The 18,173-nt window shown below is 34.9% G+C and overlaps 1 protein-coding gene across 1 annotated transcript in view; it reads right to left on the minus strand.

The window, feature by feature from the left end:
* Positions 1–13,992, minus strand: part of LOC109096762 (F-box-like/WD repeat-containing protein TBL1XR1) — a 66,745-nt gene extending 52,753 nt beyond the window's left edge. The window contains exon 1 of the mRNA XM_042766175.1: positions 13,655–13,992. The gene's annotated coding sequence lies outside the window, so the exon portion shown is untranslated. The remainder of the gene's footprint in view (positions 1–13,654) is intronic.
* Positions 13,993–18,173: the final 4,181 nt, after the last annotated feature.

Genomic DNA, 18,173 nt, shown 5'->3' on the forward strand with positions numbered 1-18,173 from the left:
CTGGACTGAACCGCTTGTTTTTAGAGCCTCTAGCAAAAATGTTGAACCCTCAACCTACATTTGTTTCTCTCTCTGCTTTTGTTTTGTTGAAAAGGTAATATCAGTTACTTGTATCTGTAGCACCAAGTACTGAACATGGCATCAAACCAATATAAGGTGTTTAAGATGAGCAGGATGATAAAGAATCTGCAGCAGGTGGTACAAAGGGACAGTTAACTTTAATTCAATCACAGTCAACATAAATGCATAGAGGCACTGAGGAAATCACAGATATATCCGGACAGGGTTGGGACTAGGCATGGGCCGATTACCGTTTTTAAGGTATACCGCGATTTGAAAATGTCACTGTTTCAAAACCACTAATATTTTCCATTGTACCGTTCCTGCAGTATGCGCTGTTTTCCAAGTCTCCTCAGAGACTGAAAAAGTAGGAAACCCTCAGACTGAGTGCAGTGTAGAGAGTAACACTGACCCCGTCCACACAGCTTTCAAAAGTATACTCAACCGCAGATATGCTCGACACATGCGCAGTGCCACAGGGTGTGCGCTAGGGGTCGACCGATTATCGGCGTGGCCGATTATCGGCGCCGATATTAAGCATTTTTATTGTTATCGGCATCGGCCATTTTCAAAACCGATTTGCCGATAAAATCATTTTATTTTGAAATGCGCGATCTGGCACTGATCCAGCCACCTCAGTCAGAGCGCACCGCTCTGTGGCCTAGACTAAGCCCCGCCCATCGTCCGTCTGATTTGTTGGGAGTCACGAGCCTGGCCAATCAATACGGCTGGCCGCTCTCACACCGAAAGCACAGGAGCTGCTTCAGTGATCATCATCACACATCAATAAGTTATCTCTCGAAGGTAAGAATGCAGTAAACGTTCCTGAAGTTGCAATAAATCACTACACTGAAGTTTGCAAAACACCTAAATATAATCGATTTATGATGACAAGCCCCGTTCAGTTATTATACTGTGAATTCCCGGTCAATGTCCGTCATTGCAGTGATATGCTTTAACGGATCATCACATCAGCGCTGAGATAGTGAAACTAAAACCTACTTCTCTCACCATTCGGACAACTTAACGTTATATTGTGAATAGATTATCAACACGAATGAATTCACTCACGTCTGCTGCGGTTTTTTTTGTTCACATAGCTTCACTGAACAGCGTCCGTTCCGTTAGGGCTCTTAGTCAAAAAAATTGCGCATATTTGGAGAAATATTGCTTTATTCTAACATGATTGCAAAATAATTTATCATACAGATTCAGAATTACCATTATGCAATTTTGAAGAGCTTAAAGGGCATCAAGCGCGAGCTCTGACGCCCTGACGCGACGCGAGCTCCCTATTCCTGATTTAGTTATCTCTGCGGCCGCGCTCTCTCATTTGACTAATAACAAGGGTGCGATTTGCCGGGGGGGGGGGATTTCCCCCCTTCTGGTCTATGCATCCCTGCCTCTGCTGAATAACTTTTATCCCCGGTGGGGATAAAAACATCATGCAAACCCGCTCTGACGTCCAGATCTGAATCAAATGATTCGCGATACGCGATCCGATTGAAGCGCATCGAAACAGTGAATCATTTTGCGACGCAATGGTTTAACTGATTCGGAGTTTAAAAAGCTCCGTTGTGTTCTTTGCTCGCTTTCTCGATGTAATTTGTTGTTTGAATAACCGTGGACATTAAATCATTACAATTAATAGGCCTAACGTAGGCTTACAATGTTTTTATTAAACTGAGATCACACTAAATACAATTTCCGTCGTATTAAAAACATTTCATAAAATTTTTCAAACGCACACCCCCCCCCCCCCTCTGTTTATTCACAAATCGCACCCTGCTAATAACCCTATGCCAATAACGTAAATTGTCAAATAATCTCACATTGCACGTTTCTGGATGACGCTGTCCTGGATACTTCCTAGTTTGTATCGCCGTGAGAAACAGTCAAACAAACATTTTACACATCAAAAAAAAAAATAAAACAAATAAACACTATTACAATATGGGTTGTGTGTGATTTTAATGCAATTCTGGGTTGCAAATAAAATGCTAAATATAACACACACACACACACACACACATACATATATATATATATAGAGAGAGAGAGAGAGAGAGAGATTACATTTATTCTCCATTATTTGTTCATTTGTTGCTGTTTAAATTTGCTTTAAGTTTTACTTTGTTTATAGGATGCTGTGATGATGGATGCAAGTTTTACTTAGTTTACAGAAATGCTGCTGATGGATGCTCCCAGCACTTTTTATTTTTGTTGTTTATTATTAATATTAATGTTGTTATTATGAACAGTTCTCAGAATTAAAGATGTGTTAAAATAATTTAAAGAGAGTCTTTGTCAGAGGCCTTTTTATTCTTAATTTTGACATTAATTTTCATTTTTACACTAGACACATATCGGTTCAAAATATCGGTTATCGGTCTCCTTGATCTGTAATAATCGGTATCGGCATCGGCCCTGAAAAATGCATATCGGTCGATCCCTAGTGTGCGCGGCTGTCCACGAGCCCTCGTGATGATGAAAATAATGTAATGCAGACGGTGCGTGGACGGTGAAGTATACTTTGGCCTTTAAGTGATCAGCAACCGGCCGTTTTTTGGCCTTATTGTAACTCTCTGTTCTGGACTTGCACAAACTGTGTTGCAATGCAATCATTTTCTAAAATGTCATTTATGTGAAAATATGAAGTCTGTTAACGCCTGTTAACACAGGCCAGAGATGCTGAAGACAGACGCACAGAGAAAAATACTGTAGCAGGCAAATCACTCACTGTTCATGATGCACGAACTGTTGGAAGAAAATCCTCAATATTTATTTGGGGGTTTATATGAATGTGTTTCTGAGGGGAACTGATTGTCTTCTGAAAAGTTTACGTGGTGTAATTTCACAAAGCTTGTCAGAACATTCTGTTTTCGCTTCAAATTTGGTTAATATTAAATCAAATTATGTGTATGATTATTATTATTATACATATATGAAATGATATGTATATGAATTATATAACTAAAATTAAATAACTGTAATTACAGATTTAGGTTAAATAAAGAGTCTTTATTTTTTTTCTTTTCAGGAAACAAATCAAAGGAAAAAATAAACTAGTTCTACTGTTTCTAATATTCTGTATGTTGTTCAAAAACAAAATATATTGTGTCCAGCGGAATTTATTTTTTTATTTTTTTTCGTCATTTAAAAATAACACATTTCAGAGCTGTAACAACAATACCTTGATACTGTGAAACCATGATATTTTTGCTTAAGGTTATCATACCGTCAAAATCTCATACCGGCCCATGCCTAGTTGGGACCCCAACTCTAGTAACGACGCAGAGCTTCTTTCAGGGTATTGCACTGTTCTATTAGTTTGTACCAGTTGAACTGGATTGCCGCTTTTGATTTGCAGTTTACTGGCAGAGTTTCAGACTTGAACTTTATAGCGCATTCATTCCCTGGATGTCATCCTTGAAGTTTAAAAGCAAATCTGAGTTTTCAAATAGAATTTGTGAAGTTGCTTTGCAGGCAAATATTTAATCTCATAGAGCACAGCAATCAAGACAAGTTAGAAATTATATGAAAAAAAAAAAAAAAAACCTCTAGCACCTAGGCTGCAAAACTGTTCATAAGTCTCCCTGAACTAATGGAAGTATCACTTCAGACCACATTAAAGCAGACTCCAGGCACTTCTGTATTACTTGAATGCATGCATGAACACACATGCCAGACACTCTAAAATAGAAATGTGTCGACTGCCGAACTTCTACATTTGAAAAAGTCATGTACACTGTTAGCGATTTCTGTAAATTGCACAGCATTTAACTGTAATATGAAGTGTACTTTACTGTAAAACAGTTACACAGTATGTTACTGTATTTTAAAGCTGCATTATGGGAAATATCCTCTTGACACGATTAAAATATAGTATTTTTAATTTACTGTAAATCCAAATACAGTAAAAAATAAATAAATGAGTGCGAAACCTGACCAATGACAGACAGGCTTTTTTTTCTGCTTGGAAAAAGAAGAAAAGAAAGACGCACACACCTCACAACTGCAAATGTATGTTCAATATTCCTGTTTTTTCATTACATATTTTATGTCAGTGTAATTTTACGAGTTATTTGTTGGTTTAATTACAACAAAAAAAAAATAAAAAAAAAAAAAAAAAAAAAAAAAAAAAAATAATAATAATAATAATAATAATAATAATAATAATAATAATAATAATAATAATAATAATAATAACAAAGCTGCCACTGCACAACATGCAGTTTCCTCACGGTGTTCGTTGGTAGAGAGCGGAAACTTATTTGAAATTGAAGAGAAAAAATATATTTTAGTACAAAATTTAGTGATGTTAAAGGGATGATTTTTAAAAATAAACATTTTGTCAAACTTTATGCATGGCTCTCTATTTCTAACTTTCTACCTAACATCTCCTCAAATACGTTTTGAACAACAGGGATAAGTAAATGATAATAGAATTGTCATTTTAGGGTGAACTATCTCTTTGAACTAATGAAAAGTAGCAACATCTACGTATTTTTTTACTGACACCAAAATCAAATGTGAAATGTTTTTGCAAAGCTATAAATAATACAATAAAAACATGAACACTATAAATTATTATTATTATTATTATTATTATTAAGAGATACAATTCTACGCAGCAAAAAATGGATGCTGACGATCAAAGTAAAAAGTCTTCTTTCCTGTGATTAACCTACCAGATATGTCCTATGCATTTGCTGTTCTCTCCGGTTGCTATTATGTGTTTTCATATCTTAATACAGTTAAAGGGATAGTTCACTCAAAACGGAAACTTATGTTGTCATTTACTCACTCTCATGTTGTTACAAACACGTAAGACTTTCATTCATCTTTGGAACACAAATGAAGATATTTTAAAAAAGATAATCTAATTTTTGTCCATCCACTGAAAGTACACACAACCAAAATATTCCAGTTCAAAGAGTACATAAAGACAGAAAATTAATCCTAAAGCTTTTATTTACATACAAACATAAATCATCCAAATACATAGAGTACATAAAATCAAAGTAAACAGAATCTCAAACATGCCTGAGAACCAGTTAGGTGTATTAAACCACTCTAATTGTATGGATTATTTTAACAATATCTTTATGCACTTTTTGAAGCTAAAAGACTTTGGTTGCCTGGATAGGCAAAAATTAAGAGAGAATATTATTTTAATCTGTGTTCTGAAAATGAATCAGAGTTTTATGGGTTTTTAACAACATAAGATTTTCATTTTGGCTGAACTACTGCTTTAAAAAGAAAAGAAAAGAAAATAGTCTAATGAATTATTTCTTTAATGTGAAGGCTCATTGCGAGGATCAGTCCTGTCAACAGCAAGTGCTCTGCAAAGTCCCAGATCAGCAAAAGAAATGGGAAGATGGTGCAAAGGAGAAACTCTGGTCTGAACCCTCATGTGTCCTCCTTCATTAAGGAGTTTCTGGATTTCAGCTGGCAGCTTTAAAAAAAAAAAAATTGTCCATGCTTCTTGTGTGTAACAAAAGTTAGCGTTCTTTTTGAAGATTTCCTATTGTCACTATTTACTATTATCATAGTATGTTGTGCTTAGGATAAATTTTAAGAATTTCTTTTTATACTATAATAGTTAGAATAGTATGTAATATAAATAATAGTTTGTAACAATGTTTTGAGTCTTAACTGAATTTGTGAAAATATTAAAATGTTATTGCAAGGATTACAATTGAACAATTAAAAAAATTAAGTTACACAGTTGTCTTTGCTTATTTTCATTTAAATTATTTTTTCTTGTATTTCAATACGTTACTGGAGAAAAAAAAAAAAACAAACATTAAATTACCGTACATTTTACAGTAAAAACTGTAAGAGTACAGTATACATACTGTAAATACATTTACAGCACGTTAAATGGTACTGTAAAAACGGTATTTTTACTGTACAGGGCTCCAGACTAACATTTGAGAGCAGTGGCAGCAGCGCCGCTAAGTTCTACAGATGGTGGCACCAGGAGCAGATTTGGTAGCGCTGGGGTGGTGTGTGAGGGTATTCAAAATAAAGATAATTTAATCATAAAATTACTATTGTTTTGCATTAATAAGTGCAGTTACTAATAATATTTCATGTTCATTTCTTGTTTATTGTTTTTTTGTTTGTTGTTTATACAGATTTGACAGTAAAGCACTAAGTATGAGTTAAGATGCATACAAAATTTACTTTTATTAACAACAGTAACAGATACAAAATCAACTTTTTATATACAGAAAATGTATATTCCAATCTTATTAAATGTACCATTATTTTTCTAGCATATGGAACTGACCAACTTCAGTGATTGTGTGTGATTTAGTAGCAAATTGAAGAAAAGTTTGTGACTTTTCTTACTTCATACACAAAAAAAAGTGTAAAATTCTGAGAAAATCTGCTTTTTTTATAATAGTGATTTTATTATTTCAAAATATAGAGAAAAAGTAGAAATGAATGACTAATAAGACAATAAGTGCTCCTCTGCTGCGGTCTATTGGTTATAATTGTGATTTGATGTATTTTTAAAATTTTACATAAGTGTTTGTTTACCACAAAGTATATTTTGTTCATGCCATTAAAAATAATATTCAAACTGGATCATTTTAGAGCTTTAAAGTACTGGAAACAGTTGTGTGAAATGCTTGAAAGTCATTGAAAAGTGCTTGAATTTCCCTCTCAAAAGGTTGTACAAACCCTGAAATGAATGAAGTAATGCATTCGACTATTTCTACCACAACACCATGGTTACAGTTAGTGTTACTGCTTCTGGATTCCTGACATATGTCATTGCTGTTTTTAACAGAGATTTCGGTGCAGAATTTGAATGCTTCTCAGTAAATTTCACTGCAACCTTGCTATTGTGTGGCAAATTCAAACTCTTCTCACTGGATCTCACAGCACTGTTGCATCTGTGCAGTAACAGTGTCGCAAAATCAACTTTGGCTCCCGAGGAAAGCTGATCTGAGCTTGGACAAGTTTGTTTGCTTCACGGTTGTAGCTGATAAACGGTTCACGCTGCGCAGCTGAAATGTAGCGCGGTTTAGTTTTGCTTTCGTTTCGTCCGCCGTTTGATGTTTCTCAAATGGAAAAGAAATAGCAGAGCTTATGAGTTGGGCAATGCGTTGGTCACACCAGTGCGACCTCTCACAAAAATTAGTCGCACCGGCAGAAAAAAATGGTCGCATTTTGGTCACAGTCTGGAGCCCTGCTGTAAGTTAAATTTACACTAAGTTACTGGTGAACTGCTGCCAGTAAGTTACTGTAATTTCTACAGGAATTTTTTAACAGTGTATGGGTCTGGTTTTCTAATGCTTTTAAGGCAAAACTGGGCTCAGATGAGTCTATGCATTTTACCTCAAATAACTTGTCTTTTATAACTGATTCCAGGGCTCAGAAGAGAGAAAGATGTCAAACCTGCATTCATTCTCTCAGTCGTTGAGTTCAAAACTCTCACACATAGTTCTTTGAAATTTCCGGTCAATATAATAAAACAAAATAGTGTTAGTATTATACTATAAATAATATATAATAAGTATAAAGATACATTTTTTATATGAAAATAGAAAAGAAAAATGCTTGTTGCAGTATTTTGACAATATTCTATATTAGCGATTCACCAATGTATCTTCAACACTGTTATCAGCCCATAAGAAAAAAGTCCTGTTCACACCAACATGTTCAGCATGAAAATTCAGTACCATTTCCACATGTGATTTAGGCTACCTGTTAAGACTGAAGGAAAATACAAATTCAATTACAGTATTACTTTTTAATTTCTAACACCAGGCACATTAATAACCATTTACTTATATTAAAATGCTTATCCCACTCAACATTTGTCTTGGTGTACACTGTCGCTAAAATTGTTACTGATAGATTGATCTTTAATTTTTTACAGGAATGAAAATGAGGCGTGAGGGATTCCATTCAACAGACTGTGCTGTTGTTCAACAACATACCAATTGTTCAGTTGAGAAAAGAAAAAAAAAAACTTTAGGTAGACAAAAACTTTGTAAATCATGCGTTTTATAGTCATTGTAATTAATTTGTCTATTCTGCACAGCCTTGTTTTGAACCATGATAAATACAATGACTTACTTCACAAATGTCTATGTTCATCTGCTACTAGGGATGTAACGATTTAGTCAACTCACAATTCGATTTGATTCACGGTTTTGATTTCACGATTCGATTTGATTCACGATTATTATTATTTTTTGCAAAATGAGATAAGAAATTATAAATTAAATGTGTCCTTTTATTATTGCTTGGACAAAATGCTGCACGTTTCTTTGTGAAATTGAATTATAACGCTATAATAATATACTAATATACTTGAATATATTTGCTCTTTTGTTGGTTTTGATTGCTTCTTTTGTCCTCATTTGTAAGTTGCTTTGGATAAAAGTGTCTGCTAAATGACAAAATTTAAATATAGTGTAAATGTAAGTAACAAAACTAAATTGAAATTTTAAAACAAGCCCCAAATCAAATAAGTAACACAAATAAAATAAATCTCTTTAACTACTGCATTACTACTGCATTACTACTGCAAAGATGCTGCATACATGCAACATGGGCAGTTTTTAAACTAAATTAGATTGTATAAGTTTGAAATTTGAAGCAAAAACAGAATGGTCTGACTTCAGTTTTGTGAAACTTTACATAAAAATATCTGCATGCAACAGAAACAGTGGATGAGCTGAATGAGACGCAGATTCAATCACTGCCAGCAGGTGACGCTTAAAGCATTTCCTTGGTTTCCACTGTAAACAAAGCAGCGCTGCACATATGAACTTTAATATGCATTACACACAGGCGAGATGAAAAGAAAAAATACCATCTAAAAGATGTAAGTTCCCAACAGACTTACATTCATATAAACTCCTACCCCTAAATGAATCGCGATTTGTTCAGCATCTCAACCGATTTGAATCGTCACACATAAATCAATCTACAACCAACAAGAACATAATAAATCATTACATCCCTATCTACTACCAAAAAAATAAATAAAAAATAAGCCTGCTGTAATTAAAAAGTGACAAAACAGTCATAGACCCAAAAAGAATGTCATAATCATCACATAATGTTGTGTTTAAAGGACAAGGTCACTGATTTTCAACCAGCTTTGTACCGTTACAATGTTGGTTGTTTATGTAAATAAACATGTACTAGCCTGAAAGTACACATTGTATATATGTTTATATAGAGAGAGATAAAGCACGCATCTTGCCAGTTGTGAATTACTCCTTCACGTCATTATCATCCCAACTAAACAGCAGATTCAAAATGTAAAATACTGTTATACTATTAAAAAAAAATAAAAAATCTAGTTAAAATGATCAAGGCATATATTCCACACAGTTTAATCACTAAATATTTTAATCATCTTAGTTCATTTCAATGATATGTTGCAATTTGCAAAACAAATTTAATTCAGTTAATTCACGAAAAGAGACTCTGAACTGACTCATGGAATTGAACTGAACTTACCAACTCTAACGTCACTTGTTCTTTAGAGCTATTAAAACACAAGATGTGAGGTAAGGAGGGATCACAAATTAGTCTAATAACTAAATACAAAAAAAAAAAAAAAAAAAACATTAAAATCATTACAATATTTACCATTACTAAATTGTACTCCATGCCAATGACAACTCTTCTAAAATAACAGGTTACATACATTGGTGGCAATTTGTGAATATTCAGCAGTTTTCAGCAATGTCACATAAGATGAACTGCAGATTTCCTGATAAAAATCTCTGCCTTTGAACATTTCCTTAATTCTCAAACAACATGTGCCCTTTATACTAGGAAGAGCACTTGGGACCGCTGCAAATTTACATGTTGAACTTGACCTTCAGGTCACACACAACAAAAGTATGCAACCGCGTGGGTGGGGGGAGGTGCACTACAAAGGTTTCATTAGTCTGTCAGAGAGCAGGAAGAGACAAATGAACAGCTAAAGCACGGGTCAGAAATACACCCATCCCCCAAACACCACCACAGCTGAGCACATGAACAACCAGTCTGCAAGTTTCAGCTCTCGCTCGTGTATATAATCTTTAATCTGGAAAATGAAACCAACATGATGATGATGATATATGACTGCTTCACGGATCTGTCTGAAGAATGGTAAACACACAGTAAAATATGTGCATGCTGCAAAACTGTTATCGGCTAAAATGCTATATTGAGTCATGCTTAATAAACATCCTAAAAAAGTACCACACTGCCCTAATGAGTAATAAGGAGGTAAAACATTCTACAGTCAATTCATGATGAAATAATCTTAGAGAGAGATGTTATAAGAATACAAGTGACCTGTATTACTCGTTGGCAAAGAAAAAAGGGAAGCCGCTTTCTGAAATTTTACTTCCACTTACGTTCATATCTGTGTTTCACAGAACCTGAGTCAACATAGACAAAAGGTAAACAGCCAGAGGTCAACCAACATAATGAGACAAGATTCATTACTGTGGATCAAATTCTAGGTCAGTAAAGCCACGTCTGAAAGCCCATGGCTGCTTTACTGCCTCATATTTGTGCTAGTTAATAAATTACTCATCATTTTAGAGTTCCTAAACAGTTTACAAACTTCACTGATATTTATAATTTCCTTTTAAAGGTAAGTTGCGTAATTTCAGTGACACTAGCATCACCGTTTGCATAAATAATGACTGTGTTCGAGCAGGTTTCCCAAACTTTCACCCCATCTTTGTTTGGTCATAAACACTGATAGTTCCACCCAAAACTTAAACTATGCTTTTGCTTATTCTATCTCTTGTAAATCATTTTTGAGTAACTTGAAAAGCGTCCTATAAATATTATTATTCTTTTAGCATTCGGACTGTCAAAGACTTTCACTATATATTCAATACAGCCATATACGTCATTAACTGATACCTTAGATTGTATTCCTCCTCAACCTGAATTCAGTCCCCCACACTGTGCTGTGCTACTTTTTGTGCTTTCACAACCCCACAAAACTATGTATAACAGCACATTTAAACTCGCTGATGAATCATTCACAGAGGGAAGCTGACCATGGTGAAGTCAATCACACCAGGGACCGTCCTGCACATCTAAAACGGGATGCCTCTTCCTCCCCGCCAAACACACACACAGATCCACAACATGAGCCATGATAACCCAGATAGACGAGGTGCTGAAAAAGCCTACATCAGATTAGGTGTCAAATTCCACATAAGCCACACTTAATTAAAAGGTGATGCCATTTTTTTGTACACTTAAATACTTCTTTCTATACAAGCTTCATATTCTTACTAAAAGTACACTATTCTATAGCTGAAGTTTCTGTTTGTCCAAACAAAGAGAGGCAGGGATAAAATTCAGAAACCTGTTTGGAAACAGTCATTTTTGCAAATCATTTCAGATTTATCTGCATAAAGGTATACTATGGATTATTCACATATTTTCAAACATAACTAGTTAATGGGTCATCCAAACTACTTTGTCACTAAATACCCATTTTGTTTACCATTCCAAAAACTGTTTGCATTCTACAGTATGCAACTTCATTTTAGCGCAAAAGCCGACAGTCATTTTTAACCAGAAGGTGCAATGCTTCCGGTGTCTATGAGATTGGAGGAGGGGAACCCCAGTCACTTTGTTATTATATAAAAATAAGGTGGATAATGATACAGTAGTGTGCTGTACAGTGTTACTTCAAACACAGCATGTGATTGACAGACATGATAGCAGACCACCAACCATATAAGCCACCAATCGTTCAAGAAACAGACCTGACAGTCATTTTAACTTCACTTGAACTCGATTCCATGTTAACTAACCAGACTGGCAACACTACGGTGTGTCCCTGAACAAATGCATGTACACAGCAAAGATAAACAATGGCAAAATGAGTTTGTTTACTAGTTGTTCTCCATGTTTGATGCAATCAGAGTGTACAACAAAAAAAGTTGACATTTTATTACTGATGCTTTACGTGGACAAATAAAAATCCATTTTACATACTGTATTGAATTGCATGACTAGACAACAGTTACAGCAACAGTGTTCCTCAATGACCTTGCAGAAAATAACACAGGCCTTGTTCAAGAAAGCACAGACCATAGCAGGCATTTTCAAGCTCACTCCACCATCTGCCCATCTCATCTCAACCTTGAGGCTCAAGAGAAACAGGGTCAACGACACGGCATCGCACCAGAGCACAGACACAAACGTCACGTTTCAACACATCGGCTGGCCCATTCAGCTCGATGAAGGAAAGAAGGGAAGAAAAAAAGAGGGAAAAAGGCGCAATAGATCTGTCTGTCCCATCCCCCACATCTTGCTTCAATCCACTCTCAGGCACAAGTTACATAACCGTGCCACTCTTCCACTTGAGAGACGCAGATTTCAAACAAAGACTGTGAGACTCAAATCACCCACTTATAGAATCTAAGACAGACTGTACGTGTAATTAAAAACTCTTTATTTGCATTTTTACAGTTTATTATTATGGGCCTAATTTTGGTGGGGGGGTTGTGTAAAAATGAGCTGGGTTAACCTAACCCCAATAGTAAATGACTTTAAGGGTTGGTGATCTAAAAAGTTTACATGTGATGTGAGCCATTACAATGGGAGTTTCTCAACACACATGGCCTCCAGATCACACACACCAGAGCTCCCCACCCCCACAGTAGACAACACGCTATGATCAAATGTCACACACACTCATCTTACACAAACCAGCATTTTACAGTAAAAAGTACAACTGCACTCTTTAAGTGACTCTAAAATAAAAAATAAGCCACAAGTCGCAGCTTATCTCAGTGCCAATTGTAATCATATGCATTGCATGATTTGACAATGACAGTGTATATAATCAATGTGCACACTAAGAAATATCTCTTTACATGTAAATAATTATAAATTCATGATCCTGTCATTCAACACACACTCTGTTTATCCAAACACTGAATGTGAGTTGAGCTCCCCTCCCCCACTCTCAGAGTTAGTGCACAACACTGTCATGTGCTTAATACTGATCATGTACAGTCTTATTATAAACATTTATTATAGTTCACACAATGCTCAGGTTATGTCATATTCACTTACATAAAAAACAAAAGACTGTAACTCACAAATAAACACCAGTGTTTTCAAGAGGTGCACCAGTTATATAGAATAAAAGAGGAGTATGTATGTGCGAACATCAACTTGAGTAGATTGTATGATTCATATTGGAATAAACGTTAAAAATAAACTGCCTGATATTAAATTATAGTAAAACACACCAATAGCTACAATAACATCAGATGCAAAAAAGTCAATTTAATGGATTATTTACTTAAAAACGGTGTCCGCATTAGACACTAATGTTTAAAGAAATTATGTTTTGCATAAACTACCAAACAATCTGAAGTGGTGCTGCATTTACGCGCGCGCACACACTCAAACACACACTGCTGCCCATCCCCCACCCAGCCAGATCCTCCAAAAGAAATGCTCTCACCAAATTATATATCGCTATATATTATTATTAAAAACACAGAGAGGTACATAAAGGCACATGTGCTGCTATTCAATCGATATAATGAGTAAAAATACAGAAAACACTCACTTTAATACCCGGACGAGCGCAAGAGCTGCCTTTCACTGCTTGTGTGGAATTTCCTCCTCCTCGACTATTTTGTCAAATAGTGCTCAAACAAAGCGTTATAAAGCTGCTTTAAGGCGGCAGATCGTCAGATAAATTCCCAAACAAGAGTCCGGTGCCGTTCGCATCGGCGTGGAGCGGAATAAAACCGTTTAAAAATAGATTTTAGAGCGATTGAGGTACATTGTGGCGCTGTTTGCTAGTGGAGAAAGAGCCAAACGGTTCAGGAGCAGCCAACGGCTTCAGACACTCAAACACTGGAGAGGTGACCTTCCAGGCGAAAATGGGGGAGGCCTGGGCGGTTGTCTCTGCAGCTGAGCTTTGTTGAAACTGAAGGAGGAATATCGCAATAACATTCCTGTTCCTTCCATTTACTTCGGCATTTTACCCTAAACTGTGACAGAGGTGTATAATTTAGGCGAGTATTATCCCTCCCATAAACTACGGGACTGTTTATGGCATACAAATGGAGATATTTGTATATTGTAAAATTGCATCAAACTAAACATTATTGTGATAGGTTAAGATTTATCTTTTGAGATCTTTTATGGTCATAAATGTCGTTATTAGTATTTATTGAAAGAAGCACAACACTGATAAATGTAATTGTTTATGTTTATATTTTGAACAAAATACTATGTGTTATTGGTAGTTTGTGTTATTGGTTTTTCAAATAATATTCCACTAAAATATTTTAGCATTTTATTCCACCTTAATGTGCCATTTTGGTAATTATATTTACAATGACTATTTCATTCCTTTGTTTTCATGTATTTGTTGGAATTACAGATTAAATTTTTACTATTATTATTAGTATTTTGTAACAATAACACTTTCAGGTCATCAAAAGAAAAAAAAAACACAAAATGCAACAACTGGTTAAATTCCTGAATCTTATCAATGAAAGTGCAACATAACAAGAGAATTATTCATTTTGAAAAATTAATACTAAAAACTATCATCTTTGCCATGTTAAGAGGTTATGGGTCATCTCAACTTTGTAAATTGGATATTAAAATTATCTTTAATAATTTTTCTGAATTCTCTGTACAAAATTATGTCTGGAGGGGGAGCTTATGTGCAACTTTGGTAACTAACTTGAATTTAGGATAATTTCGCTAGCATGTGAAGGCAGCATTATGGTGTGCTCACATCATTTCAGAATTACCGTAATTATGTGTTCTTGAAATTTTCATTTTCACCAAACTCATAATTACATGACAATATAAAATGGCAACAGTTAAAGATTGTTTGGTACCTCAACACATAGTTCTGTTTAATGTACTATACTATTACAGCCATTAGTACCCGGTGTGCTTTTTTATTCTAAAACAAGTTTCACAAACATTTAGAGGTGAACTAAACAAATGAATGTAATGATTAAATATTTTGCTGCCACCAACAACAAAGCCACACATGGATCCATTTTTGGCGTTATGAGTGTTGCCATAGTAACAAATCATTTCAGAGTCTGAGGACATGAACAGCTCTGAGTAGAATCTCGTAATTACAGTAATTCCAGAAATGAACGCAGCATGAATCCTTGGTTATGTGATATATGGGGTGGGGCAGGGGTACGGTTGCCTCCGAAATAAATGCTAAATGTCATGATTAGATAATTATTTGATTAATCACGTGACCAGATGTAAAATGAATTTTGTTGCCATAGCAATCATGTTGGCCATGTTTAAAAAATGCTGTCTTTGCTGGCAGTAAACAGAGGAAGGCTTCAAGGCAACACAGGCATGTGTGTGGCTCCTGCAGTTAATGGAAAGATTAAAAATAGATATCAGTTAAATGTAACTTGTAGTCATTAAATATTTCAGTGGCTATAACTAAAGCTCATTTGAATTTGTTGTAGTTCACTAGACGTGCTCTGGAAGCCTGTCTGAACTTTATGCAAACAAGCTATGTTAAGTCATTTACTGGGCAAAAAGGCTATTTCAAATACAGCGATTTTGTTCTTTTTCCCTGCTGACACTCATTTCTTACTCTCTTTCTGCGCGTTACACAATCACAGTGTTCAGGTTGAAGGGTTTGCGTCTGTTTGGCTGTAATCTTATCAAACCTCGAAGTGTGTAAAAGCTTTAAACAGAAGGTCTCTCCTCCTACCTTCTCTTGCCCTTTCGTCTTTTCTCCTTTCCTTCCAACATTTGTTTATTCGGTTCTGCATCACAAAAAAAAAAAAACACTAGATTAGAAAATTAGGTTATTTAAATTAATTTTCAAATAAAAATGTAGATATGTTGCCATTAGAATATTGTTACAGGTTATTGCAATACAATATTATAATACTTTAAAATATTGACATCCCCCCCCCCACACACACACACACACATACACCAATACTAAATACCAAATCACCATTGCCATAAAAAACATGATTGCCCACTTTAAAAATGCAACAGTATAAATAATGGCAAAACAAAAATACCAAAATAATTATTTGATTGCTCACGTGACAAGATGTAAAATGAATTTGGTTGCCATAGCAATCATGTTGGCCCTGTTTGAAAAATGCTGTCTTCTCTGGCAACAAACAGAGGAAGGCTTCAAAGCAACACAGTCATGTGTGTGGCTTCTGCAGTTAATGGAAAGATTAAAAATAGAAATCAGGTTTTTTTTTTTTTTACATCTTAAATGTAACTTGTAGTCATTAAATATTTAATTGGCTATAACTAAAGCTCAATTGAATTTGTTGTAGTTTTTTTTTTCTTTTTACTCAATTTAGTTGTTTATTTCACAATAAATAAAAATGCAACAGTATAAATAATGGCAAAACAAAAATACCAAAATTTCACAATAAAACCAAAACCAACAGTATAAATAATACCAAAACCAGACAAAATAATAATTAAGTATAATACCAAAGTCCTACCAAAACTTCACAATGAATAAAGCAACAAAAACAAAATAATATTTTAGTATTCCAAAAAAGCAAGTCACAGTAATATTAATTGTATGTTCTCCAGTACAGATTTGGAGAAAAACATTAATTATAAAGAACCCCATACATATTGGGTATCATAGAAATTAATTAGTCAATCATGGATCCAGCTGTGGAGCTGCAGACAACAAGATGGAGACTTGGACTCTCTCCCATGGCTGAGGTTTCAATGGCTGCGCTAACAAACAAAGCTGCATCGGAAGCCTTGAAAACAAGAGCAGGGCAGCCATCTGGTCCTCCCTCACAAGGGACACTGATAAATTTCATCAGATTCAGGAGGAGAGAAAGACAGGGAGGCCGGATCAAGCACGATTGTTCAGAGCATGGCACAAAAGAAACTCCTCTGAGCTGTTGGAAACAAAGCAGGGAGAGGATGGGTGTCAGTGACTGCAGGCTTTAAGGAGGGGTTTCTGCCCAGGAACATCTACAGTTAAAATGCATGTATGGACCAGAAAGACTGTTTTGGTTTAAGGTGTGTGTGTGTTATGTTCTTTTCCCTGCCAACTAGTTGCTGCCCAGTGCAGTGGAAAGCATTGTGAAAGCAATGAATGCATGTCACGGTGGGACAAAAAGGCTCCTCGCACAAGTCTGATTAGGGGTTTAGAGAAGGTGACAAAAGTCAGAATTTTACAATTAGTTATAATCTGTCCAGGCCTCAAAAAGCACACTGACAGGTTTATTAAATTAAAAACTTTACAATTGAAACAGTACTTTATATGACTCAAATCCACCTGCTGAAAAAAAAACAAAAAACAAAAAAAAAAAAAACATTATTTTATACTAAATAAAAAAATAAAAGAAAAAGAAAAAAGAGGGGAAAAGGTTGATTTTAAAATCCTACAAGGTAAAAACTAAAAAGTATAAACATTTTAAGACAGGCATAACATGAACTCATGTAAACACATTAAAATGAAAGGACATGCTGGGAATTAGATAGCTGTTATTTTGAGAATTATGGTTCATTATCTTGGAGTCAACACAACAATAAATAAATAAGATCTATTCTTATTCTCTTAACTCTCTAGTAGTTCTCTAGCACAATGACCACCTCTGTTGGTTTTAAAAGGAAATGTGCTTTTAATGAAACTAATGTATAGAAAATTACAGAATGAAATGTTTATATTTATACCCTAATTCAGTGGTATTAGACTGGTTTTGCTTCAGGATCCAGACTTAATTGTGGACAAATAGTGATTCATACCAAACTGATTTATTGCACATAAGTAAACAGAAATTTCTAAATAATGTTATTTTTAACATCTAAACTGCATGAGATCCAACAATTTCTAAAATTATTAAGATCTGAAATTTAAAATGTGAAACCTTTAGTTTCTAAAGGTGGAATTATGGTTTCAACCAGTAATTCACCAAACAAAACAAACTGTGGTCATTGCAAACAATGTTTATCCTCGTCACATTTACTTTAGGCTAGGCCGCATTTTACTTTGTTTGAGTAGATTTGTTCATGGTTTTCAAAGATTCCACACAGACTGTCTGTCTAATTATTTTACTGGTTTCTGTCAAAAGACATAAATT

Source organism: Cyprinus carpio, chromosome A11 (assembly GCF_018340385.1).
Source record: "Cyprinus carpio isolate SPL01 chromosome A11, ASM1834038v1, whole genome shotgun sequence".
NCBI lineage: Eukaryota > Metazoa > Chordata > Actinopteri > Cypriniformes > Cyprinidae > Cyprinus > Cyprinus carpio.